This window comes from Thamnophis elegans, unplaced genomic scaffold (genome assembly GCF_009769535.1).
Source record: "Thamnophis elegans isolate rThaEle1 unplaced genomic scaffold, rThaEle1.pri scaffold_132_arrow_ctg1, whole genome shotgun sequence".
Classification (NCBI taxonomy): domain Eukaryota; kingdom Metazoa; phylum Chordata; class Lepidosauria; order Squamata; family Colubridae; genus Thamnophis; species Thamnophis elegans.
In genome coordinates, this window is record NW_022473602.1 from 70,881 (window position 1) to 86,378 (window position 15,498).

The following is a 15,498-nucleotide window of genomic DNA, read 5'->3' on the forward strand; positions in this document are numbered from 1 at the left end:
ATTCTAGAAAGAGTGCAGAGAAGAGCAACCGAGAGGATTAGGGGATTGGAGGCTAAAACATACGAAGAACGGTTGCAGGAACTGGGCCTGGCTAGTCTAGTGAAGAGAAGGACCAGGGGAGACAGGATAGAAGCCTCCCAATATTCAAGGGGTGCCACAGAGAGGTGGGGGTCAAGCTATTCTCCAAAGCCCCTGAAGGCCAGACAAGGAACTATGGGTGGAAACTGACCAAGGAGAGATTCAACCTGGAAATAAGAAGGAACTTTCTGACTGTGAGAACCATCAACCCATGGAACAGAAGTTGCCTTTAGATGTTGTAGGAGCTTCATCACTGGAGGTTTTCAAGAAGAGACTGGACTGCCATTTGTCAGAAATGGTGTAGGATCACCTGCTTGGTCTGGGGGTTGGACTCGATGACCTACAAGGTCCCTTCCGACTCTGTTAACCTGTCAAGTTTCCAAGCGCACATCTGATGCTAATAGGAGCTGAGCAAAAATTCTGCTGAAGAAAGTTCCAGTCAATGTTTTGTTTATTATTTGCATATTTCACCCTGCGCTTGGAAGAAAGAGGAAGGGCACCGGGCATTACCAAGAGACTCTTTCCTTGGTTGATGTCCTTCAGGTCTGTTTCATACTGTGAGATATTGGCTGGATATCACTCAGATCTTCTTGAAGCTCCCTACCGACATGAGGACTAGAAACCTGAGCTCTTTCCCTTTCCGATGAGAAAAGGTTCTCCGCATAGCTGAGGTGTTGTGCTTGCAACCCAACAGGAAAGGGATGAAAAAAGTCCCCGTGTGATTTAAGCCTACAATAGGTCTGCAAAGCAAAGGAAAGCTGAAGCCAAATCACACAGTGACTGCTTCACTTAACACCAGTCCCAACTGCCGTCATTAAGTGAGGACAACCTGTATTGTAGGAAAGAATAGACTCGCTTATTGTTGCTTTCCAGAACTGGGGAAAAAGGAGAAGTCTGCATGAAGACTGTGTGATGTAGGGCCTGTCATTTCTCCTGCCAGAATCAGAATAGAGCTGGAAAGGACCTTGGAGGCCTTCTAGTCCAACCCCCTGCCTAGGCAGGAAACCCTACGCCACTTCAGACAAATGCCTAGAGCTGAGGTGGCGCAGTGGTTAAATGCAGCACTGCAGGCTACTTCAGTTGACTGCAGTTCAGCAGTTCAGCTGTTCAAATCTCACCGGCTCAGGGTTGACTCAGCCTTCCATCCTTCCGAGGTGGGTAAAATGAGGACCCGGATTGTTGTTGGGAGCAATATGCTGATTCTGTAAACCGCTTAGAGAGACGCTGAAAGCCCTATGAAGCGGTATATAAGTCTAACTATTGCTATTGCTATCCAACATCTTCTTAAAGACTTCCAGTGTTGGGGCATTCACAACTTCTGGAGGCAACTTCTGTTCCATTGATTCATTGTTCTCACTGTCAGGAAATTTCTCCTTAGTTCTAAGTTGCTTCTCTCCTTGATTAGTTTCCACCCATTGCTTCTTATTCTACCCACAGATGATTCGGAGAATAGCTTGACCCTCTCCTCCTCTTTGCGGCAGCCCCTCAAATGTTGGAAGGCCACTATCATGTCCCCGTCCCCCTCCCGTCCCCGCGTCCTTCTTCTAAATGTCATTTAATCTTCCCCATAAAGCCTTATAGTCAAGCGTTGACTCCGCTTGCTGAGTCAGCGGGCTGAGTTGAGAAGTCGTAAACATCTCTTCTAAATGGCTCCGATGATTTTATTCTCCAATCGTAAATATGGAATTTAATTAGCGGCTTGCCGATGATGATGAAGTTAGCCCGGCAGACGAGGCAGGGTAGAGGAACCAGCAGTTTTCAAGCATTAAAACAACACGGATGTGAAATAAGAACAAAAACACTACATTCCAAAGTCCGCAAGTGTTTGGGGGATCCAGGAAGAACCCCTGGAATTAATGTTCCAACAAGATTTGGTCCTTGGGACTTTGAAAAACATCCCTCTATTCCCCCGAGGTTGGGGAATTTGATGATGTGGGAAAAGAACAAAATAAATTATTGATCATTGTTACTTTTAATTCAAATTTTTAAAAACAATGTTATTGTTAATTCTAATTGAATTTATTTGGGATATTCTATTTAAGTTTTTAAAAACTTTTGCATTATGTGTTTCTTTTAATGTTGTACGCCACCCTGAGTCCTTGGGAGAAGGGCGGCATATAAATCTAATAAACCAATAGAGCTGAGGTGGTGCAGTGGTTAGGGTGCAGTACTGCAGGCCACTTCAGCTGACTGCTATCTGCAGTTCAGTGGTTCAAATCTCACCGGCTCAGGGTTGACTCAACCTTCCATCCTTCCGAGGTGGGTGAAATGAGGACCCAGATTGTGGGGGCGATATGCCGACTCTGTAAACCGCTTAGAGAGGGCTGAAAGCCCTATGAAGCGGTATATAAGTCTAACTGCTAACTAGCTAACAACTAACTAACCAAACCAAAGCATTTGAACCTAGTGGTGAAATGCAAAAGTTTTCCCTACAGGTTCTGTGGGCGTGGCTCGGTGGTCATGTGACCGTGCGTGGGCGTGGTTGCACAGCGGACTCACACACAATGCAAAAGCAGCTGGCTTTTTTTCCCCACACCAAATGCCCCCCCTGCAACGAGCAAGGAATCTCACAGAGCCACAGAGAGCTCAAAACCCAACTCTCACACTTTACACAAAAATAACACAAAAGCGGCACAACAGACTCACACGCAATGCAAAAACAGCTGGCTTTTTTCACACCAAATGCCCCCTGCAAGGAGCAGGAACCTCACAGACAATCAAGCACAGCTGATCGTCGAAATTTTTCTTTTTAAAAAAAGACTTTTTAAAGCATTTTTTAAACTCCTGGTTGAACCTCACCTAAGTGATTGCTTGGAGAGTTTCCTCAAAGTTGAGTAGAGCGCTGGAGATCATCCAGCTCAACCTGGAGCCGAGGTGGCGCAGTGGTTAGGGTGCAATACTGCAGGCCACTTCAGCCAACTGTTATCTGCAGTTCGGCGGTTCAAATCTCACCGGCTCAAGGTTGACTCAGCCTTCCATCCTTCCGAGGTGGGTGAAATGAGGACCCAGACTGTGGGGGGCGATATGCTGACTCTGTAAACCGCTTAGAGAGGGCTGAAAGCCCTATGAAGCGGTATATAAGTCTAACTGCTAACCTCCTGCTTGGCACCAACCGAAAGAATGAAGCCACCTGCCACCAATCCATACCAAAATATAGGCAGTCCTTGACTTAACGGCAATTCGTTTAGTGGCAGCTCGAAACAGCCCTTCTGACTATTTCTCCCCCTATTCTTACGACCGCTGCGACATTCTCCATGGACACAGGATTAAAATTTGGATGCTCCTATTTATGACGGTGGCAGTGTCCCGTCCCCCCCTCCAGAGTCCTGTGATCCCCTTTTGCGACCTGCTGACAAGCAGTGGGGAAGCCAGTTTCACTTAACAACCATATGACCAACTTAACGATTGCAGGGATTTTTTTTAACAGCCGTGGCAAGGAAGCGGCTAAAATTCATTCAGCGACTGTTTCGCCGAGCAACAGAAATGTTGGATTCGAATTGTTGTCGTAAGTCGAGGGCTGCCTGCATGATTCCTGCTCACCTGTTGTTGTTGTTTTTTTTTAATTAGTCTGTTGGATATCCCAGTGCCTGATTCCACTTCTCAGCCGCCTAGAGATCAGCCCTCTCTGTGTTTGCCCTCCTGTTAATCAGTTTCTTTCCTCCCTTCCTTGACGGTGTTTGCATCGCTCTGCTTTTGTTCTCGACAAAAGAAAACACGGGAGCTTTGTGTTAAAGGAGAGAAAGGGGGTGGGTGGGTTGGAATGGGACTTCATGGACCCCCCACCCCATTGTCTTTTGATTTAATGACAATGCAATGGCGGTTAGGGATTCCTGGAGCCAGTTCTCCAGGGGGGAAAAAATTACTATTTACGGCACCCGCCTCTTTGTAATGTTTTGACAATGCTTTGTAGAGGTAACCTTTGCAACAAAAGGCAGAACGGACCTTCTGACTCCAGCCATGCCAAGCCAATTTTTCCCTGGAGGGGCTCCAGGGAAGCTGGCTGGATGTTTTGCAGAGTCGTTGGCTGGAGGATTAAAGTCTTGGAACGGAGGTTGCTGATAAGATTTTGTCGCGCTTTAATAGTCTCTTGTTTTGGTTTCGGAAGGTCCCCGGCGCTGCTGATAGCGGAGAGTTGATTGGGAGGCATTCAGAGTCTGTTTTTCCCTTTGATTGCAACCTTTCAAAATGTCCTGGGATCCCAACGCCCAGGGTTCCCAGCCACTCCCTCGCGGGCTGGTGGCCACAACGACAAAGAGATTCTGGGAGTTATCGAAGGAATGGCAGACAGAATGGCGCAGAAGACGGAGATATTTTCTGAGAGGGAGAACAATCAACCCATGGAACAGAAGTTGCCTTCAAAAGTTGTGGGAGCTTCTTCCCTGGAGGCATTCAAGAAGACGCTGGACAGGCCTCTGTCAGAAATGGTGTAGGGTCTCCTGCTTGGGCAGGGGGTTGGACTAGATGACCTCCAAGGTCTCTTCCAACTCTGTTAATCTGCATAATTACTGTGTTTCCCCCAAAAAACAACCTACCCTGAAAGTAAGACCTAGCTTGATTTTTTTTTTACATAGGCACCAGTGGTGAAATCTAATTTCTCCTCCCCATTGGTTCTCTGGGCGTGGCTTTGTGTTTGTGTGGGTGGGGTCATGTGACTGGGTGGGCGTGGCCAACTTTTTTTTCACTTCCAGCTATTTTTTTTAGCTTTTTAAAGCATTTTTAAAAGCTGTGAGCCATAGCAATTGTCAGAAGCTTTTTAATAAACCTTTTTAAAGCATTTTTCCCCCCTCCCGGTTCTCTGCCACGCGATCCTCGGAAGCTTTTTATTTTTAACTACCAGTTCGCAGAACCAAGGACAATTGTCCCTCCGATTCGGCTGAACCGGACAGAACTGGGAGGATTTCACCCCTGGCATGCACCCAATATAATCCCTACCTCCAAAATAAGCCCTAATTAAGACTCCAGGGTGCACGGGTAAAAATTAAGCTAGGGTGGGGATGGGGGGAGATCTGCCCTACTACTTACCATCAAATAGTTGCAGTGAGACCTTGGCAAACTTTGGCCCATTTCTTTTGCTGCAGCCGGCGAGGCTTTCCCGAAGGCCTCTGTAGCCGATAACAGAGTTCTGGATCGATCCGGAGCTCTGTTATCGGCTACAGAGGCTTTCAGAAAGTTCCTGATGGTCTCTGATAGCTAAAAAAGGCTTGGAGTGATGCGCGCAAATGAGCTGAGTTAGTGGATGCCCCCCCCTGAAAATAAGACCTGGTGCCTTTCTTGGTGGCAAAAAATATAAGACAGGGTCTTATTTTCAGGGAAACACAGTAGGATCACCACTAGAGGGCAGCAACGAACTCACATTTTCTGTGCATCTACTGCTCCCTGGTGGTCCCTTTGAGTACTTCAGCCCAGAAATAGCAATAGCCCTTAGACTTATATACCACTTCACCGGGCTTCACAGCCCTCTCTAAGCGGTTTACAGAGTCAGCCTCTTGCCCCCAACAATCTGGGTCCTTGTTTTACCCACCTCGGAAGGACGGAAGGCTGAGTCAACCTTGAGCCTGGTGAGATTCGAACTGCCAAATTGCAGGCAGATGGCAGTCAGCAGAAGTAGCCTGCAGTACTACGTTCTAACCAGTGCGCCCTCATGGCCCTTCCTTCCTTCCTTCCTTCCTTCCTTCTCATTTCCATTTCTTTCAGTCCTTCCTTCCTTCCTTCCTTCCTTTTCATTTCCATTTCTTTCAGTCCTTCCTTCCTTCCTTCCTTCCTTCCTTCCTTCCTTCCTTCCTTCCTCTTCCTCCTTTCCTTCCCTTCCCAAGGAATAAGGCTTATATACCACTTCACGGGGCTTTTACAGCCCTCTCTAAGTGGTTTACAGAGTCAGCCTCTTGCCCCCAACAATCTGGGTCCTCATTTTACCCACCTTGGAAGGACGGAAGGCTGAGTCAACCTTGAGCCTGTTGAGACTCGAACTGCCGAACTGCCGGTTGCCGGGGATCAGCAGAAGTGGCCTGCAGTACTGCCGTCTAACCACTGCACCACCGCGGATAAGGTAAGGCACCTTTTTTGCTTTTGCCACTTATTATTTCCCTGCAAAGTTTGCGCAGAGATCTGGTTTGCTTTTCTGTAGTCACCTCCTGGGTTTTCAAAGCATCACGGACATCTGTTAAATGAAGAAACAACCCCCAAAATACTTCAAGAGCTTTAAAAAAGAGAAACCCAGGTATAAGAGCAGAGGATATTTTGAAGCTCAGCTGGCGCTGTTTCCTGGGGCTGTAGTAGAAAGGGGTGAAGCTCAAATAAAATAAAATATAAAATAAAATACAGAGGAAAACATTCTGGCCCTTGAAGTCATTTCTTTCTCTCCCCCCCTCTTTTAATATACAACTAGTTGGCTTCCTGCCATCAGCACCAATTATACACTTCACAGGGCAGCCCATTACACTTGCAAAAGCTTACTAACAAACTGAAACAGAATGACTCTCTCCCCACCACCCCAAAATGTTCACCTCTATTAAAATTATTGACCTGAGCTGAAAGTGGGGGGGGGGGGGAGGAAAGGAAAGGAGGGGGAGAGAGGGAGGTTAAATGGAAAGATGGAGATGGAGTTGCTGGAAAACTCCTCTAGATATCCAAGCACGCCTTGAAATCTGAGCTTATATATTGGAAGAGGAGAACATTAAGGAAAGAATCCTAGGGCGTTTTAATGACTCCTAATTAGAGGTGGCTCAGTGGCAGAGACGCTGAGCTTGTCAATCCGAAAGGTTGGCTGTTTGGCAGTTCGAATCCCTAGCACCATGTAATGGAGTGAGTTCCCGTTCCGCGTCCCAGCTTCTGCCAACCTAGCAGTTTGAAAGCACGTAAAAAATGCAAGTAGAAAAATAGGATCCACCTTTGGTGGGAAGGGAACAGCATTCTGTGAGCCTTCGGGAGTTGAGTCACGCCGGCCACATGGCCACGGAGACGTCTCCGGACAGCGCTGGCTCTTCGGCTTTGAAACGGAGATGAGCATCGCCCCCTGGAGTCGGGAATGACTAGCACATATGAGAGGTCGATGCCAGATTCCCGTCTAATGAAAAAGGAAAAATAAAAAGCAGAGAGTTAGGAATTATACAACTTGTTTACATGGAGGATCTGAGTAGATCATCTACATGGTCCTAAAAGACCTCATGAAGGACTTACCCTTGCCAGGAACTGGGAAGGATGGAGAAAACCTGAGTGAAATTACATGGGTAAGTCACGGTCTAAAGTTCTATCTTGTGTTTCTTTACAAAGTTATCTCATTTCGCTGTTGGCTCAGGAATTCTGGGAGTTGAAGTCCACAAGTCATAAAAGGACCATAGTTCCAACACTGGATGTTTTTAAGAAGATGTTGGATAACCCTTTGTCTGAAGTATATAGAGCCGAGGTGGCGCAGTGGTTAAATGCAGCACTGCAGGCTACTTCAGCTGACTGCAGTTCCACAGTTCGGCTGTTCAAATCTCACCGGCTCAAGGTTGACTCAGCCTTCCATCCTTCCGAGGTGGGTAAAATGAGGAGCCGGATTGTTGTTGGGGGCGATATGCTGACTCTGTAAACCGCTTAGAGAGGGCTGAAAGCCCTATGAAGCGGTATATAAGTCTAACTGCTATTGCTATTGCTAAGTGGCGTAGGGTTTCCTGCCTAAGCAGGGGGTTGGACTAGAAGACCTCCGAGGTCCCTTCCAACTCTATTATTCAATCCTCTCCATCCATTAAGAAGAGTTTGCAGAACTTGTGCCAACCGCGCATTCCCCATATTATTCGCTTGACATATTTGTACGCTGCCTTCGTCCCCTGAAGAGTTAATGCAGCTGGCCAAGAAAATGATAAATTTACAGTTTGCAAATTGAAGGAAAAGCCAGTTTAAAAAAAAAAAAACTTCGCCTGCTGTATAAATTAAAAAGAAGATAAACAAGAGGCTGACTTTTAGAGTACTGAAATTCAAGGATGTGGAATTCCCCCCCGCCAAATCGGCTTCCTAACCTTTTTCAAACACAATCTGGACATCAAGAGAATTATGTGTAAAGAGTGTTACATTTGGAGATGACAGGTGCCCTGTTGGGCTGTTTCATTCGGTGATGATTCCTTGGTTACAAATGATTTGCATATCTTCTTTCCATGCTTCATCTTTTTCTTTTTGGGGGTAGAAACAGAAAGAAGGATTCTTAATTTCTGGAAAGAGTCTTGGGGTGCCCACAAATATTGCCCAGATTTGAATAATTGCAGAAATTCAGAATAACAGACTACCAGAGTTGGAAGCGACCTTGGAGGTCTTCTAGTCCAACCCTCTTCTCAGAATAGCAATAGCAGTTACACTTATATACTGCTTCATAGGGCTTTCAGCCCTCTCTAAGCGGTTTACAGAGTCAGCATATCGCCCCCAACAACAATCCGGGTCCTCATTTTACCCACCTCGGAAGGATGGAAGGCTGAGTCAACCCTGAGCCGGTGAGATTTGAACTGCTGAACTGCAGAACTGCAGTCAGCTGAAGTGGCCTGCAGTGCTGCATTTAACCACTGCACTACCTCGGCTCATGATAACAGAGATAACAGAGTTGGATACAAGATAACAGAGTTGGAAGGGACCTTGGAGGTCTTCTAGTCCAACCCTCTGCTCAGAATATAGAAAACCAGAGTTGGAAGGGACCTTGGAGGTCTTCTAGTCCAACCCTCTTCTCAGAATACAAGATAACAGAGTTGGAAGGGACCTTGGAGGTCTTCTAGTCCAACCCTCTTCTCAGAATACAAGATAACAGAGTTGGAAGGGACCTTGGAGGTCTTCTAGTCCAACCCTCTTCTCAGAATACAAGATAACAGAGTTGGAAGGGACCTTGGAGGTCTTCTAGTCCAATCCTCTTCTCAGAATATAGAAAACCAGAGTTGGAAGGGACCTTGGAGGTCTTCTAGTCCAACCCTCTTCTCAGAATACAAGATAACAGAGTTGGAAGGGACCTTGGAGGTCTTCTAGTCCAACCCTCTTCTCAGAATACAAGATAACAGAGTTGGAAGGGACCTTGGAGGTCTTCTAGTCCAATCCTCTTCTCAGAATATAGAAAACCAGAGTTGGAAGGGACCTTGGAGGTCTTCTAGTCCAACCCTCTTCTCAGAATACAAGATAACAGAGTTGGAAGGGACCTTGGAGGTCTTCTAGTCCAATCCTCTTCTCAGAATACAAGATAACAGAGCTGGAAGGGACCTTGGAGGTCTTCTAGTCCAATCCTCTTCTCAGAATATAGAAAACCAGAGTTGGAAGGGACCTTGGAGGTCTTCTAGTCCAACCCTCTTCTCAGAATATAAGATAACAGAGTTGGAAGGGACCTTGGAGGACTTCTAGTCCAACCCTCTTCTCAGAATACAAGATAACAGAGTTGGAAGGGACCTTGGGGGTCTTCTATTCCAACCATTGCTCATAATATAGAAAACCAGATTTGGAAGGGACCTCAGAGGTCTTCTAGTTCAACCCTCTGCTCAGAATACAAGATAACAGAGTTGGAAGGGACCTTGAAGGTCTTCTAGTCCAACCCTCTTCTCAGAATACAAGATAACAGAGTTGGAAGGGACCTTGGAGGTCTTCTAGTCCAATCCTCTTCTCAGAATATAGAAAACCAGAGTTGGAAGGGACCTTGGAGGTCTTCTAGTCCAACCCTCTTCTCAGAATACAAGATAACAGAGTTGGAAGGGACCTTGGAGGTCTTCTAGTCCAATCCTCTTCTCAGAATACAAGATAACAGAGTTGGAAGGGACCTTGGAGGTCTTCTAGTCCAATCCTCTTCTCAGAATATAGAAAACCAGAGTTGGAAGGGACCTTGGAGGTCTTCTAGTCCAACCCTCTTCTCAGAATACAAGATAACAGAGTTGGAAGGGACCTTGGAGGTCTTCTAGTCCAACCCTCTTCTCAGAATATAGAAAACCAGAGTTGGAAGGGACCTTGGAGGTCTTCTAGTCCAATCCTCTTCTCAGAATATAGAAAACCAGAGTTGGAAGGGACCTTGGAGGTCTTCTAGTCCAATCCTCTTCTCAGAATACAAGATAACAGAGTTGGAAGGGACCTTGGAGGTCTTCTAGTCCAACCCTCTTCTCAGAATACAAGATAACAGAGTTGGAAGGGACCTTGGGGGTCTTCTATTCCAACCATTGCTCATAATATAGAAAACCAGATTTGGAAGGGACCTCAGAGGTCTTCTAGTTCAACCCTCTGCTCAGAATACAAGATAACAGAGTTGGAAGGGACCTTGGAGGTCTTCTAGTCCAACCCTCTTCTCAGAATACAAGATAACAGAGTTGGAAGGGACCTTGGAGGTCTTCTAGTCCAATCCTCTTCTCAGAATATAGAAAACCAGAGTTGGAAGGGACCTTGGAGGTCTTCTAGTCCAACCCTCTTCTCAGAATACAAGATAACAGAGTTGGAAGGGACCTTGGAGGTCTTCTAGTCCAATCCTCTTCTCAGAATACAAGATAACAGAGTTGGAAGGGACCTTGGAGGTCTTCTAGTCCAATCCTCTTCTCAGAATATAGAAAACCAGAGTTGGAAGGGACCTTGGAGGTCTTCTAGTCCAACCCTCTTCTCAGAATACAAGATAACAGAGTTGGAAGGGACCTTGGAGGTCTTCTAGTCCAACCCTCTTCTCAGAATACAAGATAACAGAGTTAGAAGGGACGTTGGAGGTCTTCTAGTCCAATTCATTGCTCAGAATATGGAAAACCAGAGTTGGAAGGGACCTTGGAGGTCTTCTAGTCCAACCCTCTGCTCAGAATATAGAAGACCAGAGTTGGAAGGGACCTTGAAGGTCTTCTAGCCCAACCCCCTGCTGAAGCAGGAGACCCTGTACCATTTCAGTCAAATGGCTGTCCAATCTCTTCTTGAATGCCTCCAGTGATGGAGCACCCACAACCTCTGGTGGCAAGCTGTTCCACTGGTCAAAATTTGAGTTCTTGGCAACCACTATGCATTTAAGATGGTCGCAGCATCGGGAGTCACGTGATCCCAATTTGCGACCTTCCCAGCTGACTTCTGACAAGCAAAGACAATGGGGGAAGCTGGATTCACTTAACGACCGTTGGATTCCTTTACTGACTGCAGGAATTCGCTTCAACAGTGAGCCTTTCGGTTTATTCAATTGATGGCAAATACATTCAATGAATAAAAGAAGGAAATCAACCTCAATTGAAGCCGCCATCCAGTTTGCCGTTCTAGTTTGCAGATAATAGTTCAGCAATCTGTACAAACGTGATGAGCTGGGAGTGCTACATCTAGTTTGCCTATAAATAAACCACGTGACCCGACAAATGCGCGCTAGATAAATGCGCGCCGACAAAACCGTGGCGACAAAACCGCGACGTCAAAAGCACGCCGACAAAAACCGCGCCGAAAAAACCGCGATTAGGGTTAGGGTTATAATGTTGTTTTCGCGTCCCAATATGTTGTTTGTTGATGGTGCGCTTTTGTCGGCGCGCATTTGTGGGCGCACTTTTTGACGTTGCGGTTTTGTCAGCGCGCATTTGTCTAGCGCGCATTTGTCGGTGAACCCTAAACCACACTAAGAGCGATCATGGCTTATTGCAACGACTGAAGATGAACGGGGTTTCTCTGAATAGACGCAAAGGCATCAGAACAGAGTTCGAACAGCTTAAGCTCTTACTACCAAGGCGCCTAAAATAAATCGCCCCTCTTCAAATTATTTATTTTATTTTATTCAGTTTGTCAAACGTGGACAAGGTAACAGGTATGAACATGGACATGAACAAGGGAAATGAATATGAATACAAGGGAATATTAGGATAGGGCGCTGGTGCGCTTATGCACGCCCCCTTTACGGACCTCTTAGGAATGGGGCGAGGTCCACGGTAGACAGTTTAAGGTTGAAGCTATGGGGGGGTTTGAGGATGTAACAACGGAGTCAGGTAGAGCATTCCAGGCGTTGACCCCTCTGTTGCTGAAGTCGTATTTTCTGCAATCAAGTTTGGAGCGGTTTGATTGATTGATTGATTGATTGATTTATTATATTTGTATGCCGCCCTTTTCCCCTGAAGGGGACTCAAGGCGGCTCACAATTCAAATCAGGGAAGGGGGTACAGACAAAAAATAAAACAAAACATAATAATGCATAATTTAAAAACACACAACAGTCATGCCATTCGAGACGGGGGCAACAGCTCTTTAGCTGAACAGCCAGGTTTTAAGGGCTGTGCGGAAGGCCTGGAGGGTGGTGAGGGTTCGAATCTCCACGGGGAGTTCGTTCCAGAGGGTCGGAGCAGCCACAGAGAAGGCTCTCCTCCGGGTAGTCGCCAGTCGACACTGGCCGGCGGATGGAATTCGGAGGAGGTTTACGTTGAGTTTGCATCTATTGTTAGTCCATGTATTATTGAGGTTGAAGCTGAAGTCGTGTTGACAGATAAGACATCGTAGTGGATAATTTTGTGAAATTTGGTAATTTTGTCCGAAAGTAGTTGGCATAGTTCTAGGTTGTCCAAGCCCAAAATTTCAAGCATGGAGGCATAAGGGATATATGCACAGAAACACTTTTTTTTTAAAAAACTGCCTTTCTTTCATTTCGCCAATTTGTTTTTCTCGGATTTTGCTTCGCCCTGGAACGTGTAGGAAAGAAAACTGGAGGCAAACCTTTGCTCACGTGTTCACAAATGCGAAATTTTAAAAGAAAGAAATAACATTCACAAACGGAGTCAGAATCCCAGCAGAATAAAAATGAGTTTGGGCCCAAAGAGGCATACAAGGTAGAAGGCCAAATCAATTGGGCACTTCCTGGAAATTGGAGACGGCTAGGGGAAAAAAACAACAGCCCCCATGAAGCCAAAAACGGATAAGCAGCAATTGGAGCAAGGCAAACTTGATTTCTCCCTCACATGAGAAACGTTGGGTTTACTGCACAAAAAATAGAAAAAGAAAAAAGACTTGGAAATGTTCAGTCCTGGCAGGTCTCTTAAACGGGAAAAGATAACAGTAACTGGCTTTTTTCTTTTTCCAAAAGAAATAAAAACCAGCAAGCTTGACAGGGAAAGTTGTCTGAGGAGGCAGCTGAGTTACTTGGGCCAGATGTTCGATCCTCCCGTAAAACCCAATTAATATTTGACTATTGTTATTATTATTTTGATCAGTGATTATTGCCTGGCTTCATGAGAAGCCTCAATTCAGGGCCTAAAATGGGGAAAAACCGAGAAGCGGGAAGGGAGGACAATTTGCTAACGAAGTATTAACAAGGATGAGACAGATAGAGAGAGGGAGAGAGAGAGGGAGGGAGAGGATGATAGGAAGATAGACAATGAGATAGACGAGAGAGACAGAGATAAAGACACAGACAGAGAGAGGGAATGAGAAAGAAAGAGAAAAAGAGAAAAAGAAAGGGAGAGAGAAAGAGAGAAAGAGATGACAGAGAGATAGATAGACGATGAGAGAGAAGAGAGAGAAAGAGATAGACAGAGGGAAAGAGAAAAAGAAAAAGAGAGCAAAAGAAGGGGAGAGAGAAAGAAAGAGAAAGGGAGAAAGAGAGAGATGATGATGATGAGATAGATGAGAGAGACAGCTAGAGAGACAGGCAGAGGGAAAGAGAAAAAGAAAAAGAGAGCAAAAGAAAGGGAGAGAGAAAGAGAGAGAGAAAGATGATGAGATAGATGAGAGAGACAGAGCTAGAGAGACAGAGGGAAAGAGAAAAAGAAAAAGAGAGAGCAAAAGAAAGGGAGAGAGAAAGAAAGAGAAAGGGAGAAAGAGAGAGATGATGAGATAGATGAGAGAGACAGAGATAGAGGGAGGCAGAGGGAGAGAGAAAGAGAGAAAGAGAAACAAAGAGAGCAAAAGAAAGGGAGAAAGAGAGAGAGAAAGATGATGAGATAGATGAGAGAGACAGAGATTGAGAGACTGAGAGAAAGGGAAAGAGAGAAAGAGAAAAGGAGAGCAAAAGAAATGGAGAGAGAAAGAGAGTGAAAGAGAAGACAGAGAGAGATGATAGAAAGATAGATGATGAGAGACATGAGAGAGAGAGAGAAAGAAAAAGAGAGCAAAAGAAAGAGAGAGAAAGAGGGAGAGAAAGAGAGAGAGCGAAAAGGAGAGAGAAAAACTGTGAGAAAAAAGAGAGAACGTGAGAGAGAGATAGAGAGAGATGGAAGAAGCCGTAGGCAGTGACTTTTCCCTCCTTGAGCCTAGTGCGAGGTGACAGCTGTGTCTAGAAGCAACAGCACACACTTTCAAAGGGATGGCAATGTGTGATCACACTTCTCCAGGGCTTCCCCCCCCTCTTTCTGAGCCCCCTTCCATCTCTTTCAGACTCTTTTTCTCTCTCTCCTTTTTTCCCCGCAGAGTTGAAACAGGCCGATCTTCTTCCATGTTTCTGGTGGGTGGAGGTGGTTTTAATCTGCCCTGCATCGACTGGCTCAGGAGAAGCCTCCGGAGTTTGCAAAAGGAGCTATAGGTTTACCGGAGACAAACACATAATCCACTTGATCGTTTTTGGCTCAGGAGAAGTTGGCCACCTCCCCCCAGGGCCTTGCTAGGAGATCTCACCTGGCTTTGTGGAACCTCAAACGGGGGAGGTTTGGGGTCTTAAATGCCAAATCACTAGTGAGAAGAGGGTCTATAGGTGAACATGAGCAGTTGGTGGTGGAAGAGTTGTCTGGACCAAGGATGATGCAGTGGTCATTGGATGCCGTGAGGATAGTCCTGTGCGCCAGAGGTTATGGCCATGTGGGAACATCTCCGTAGAGGGGTGTTCCTGGGCCAAGGTGGCGTAGGAACCCTCCGTAGAGGGTGTTCCTGAGCCAAGGTGGCGCAGTGGTTAAATGCAGCACTGCAGGCTACTGCTAGATCAGCAGTTCAGCGGTTCAAATCTCACCGGCTCAGGGTTGACTCAGCCTTCCATCCTTCCGAGGTGGGTAAAATGAGGACCCAGATTGTTGGGGGCAATATGCTGACTCTCTGTAAACCACTTAGAGAGGGCTGAAAGCCCTATGAAGCGGTATATAAGTCTACTGCTATTGCTATTGCTATTCCTCAACCTTGTCATCTTGAAAATGGGCCGGCTTCAGCTCCCAGAATTCTCCAGCCTTGTTCCTGTTGCAAGGACTCTTGGGTGACCCTCCTCTACCCCATTCTGAAGACCTTTCAAAACAGAGGCCACAATTTTGACCTTGCCGGTTGCCAATTCTTTGCTTCGCATGGTTCCATCTGCCTTCCTTGTAGCTGAAGATTCTTCTGTGAAATTGTGTCTTGTACACCGTTTCTCATAATTTTGCTTTTATTCTTTGCTGTGTATCTTTACTGTACTTCTTGTAGAGAATACGCACAGATATACCGTGTTTCCCCGAAAATAAGACTGGGTCTTATTTTCTTTTGACCCCTAAAATAAGCGCTTGACTTTATTTTTGGGGAGGCCTTATTTTCGGGGAAACACAATATACT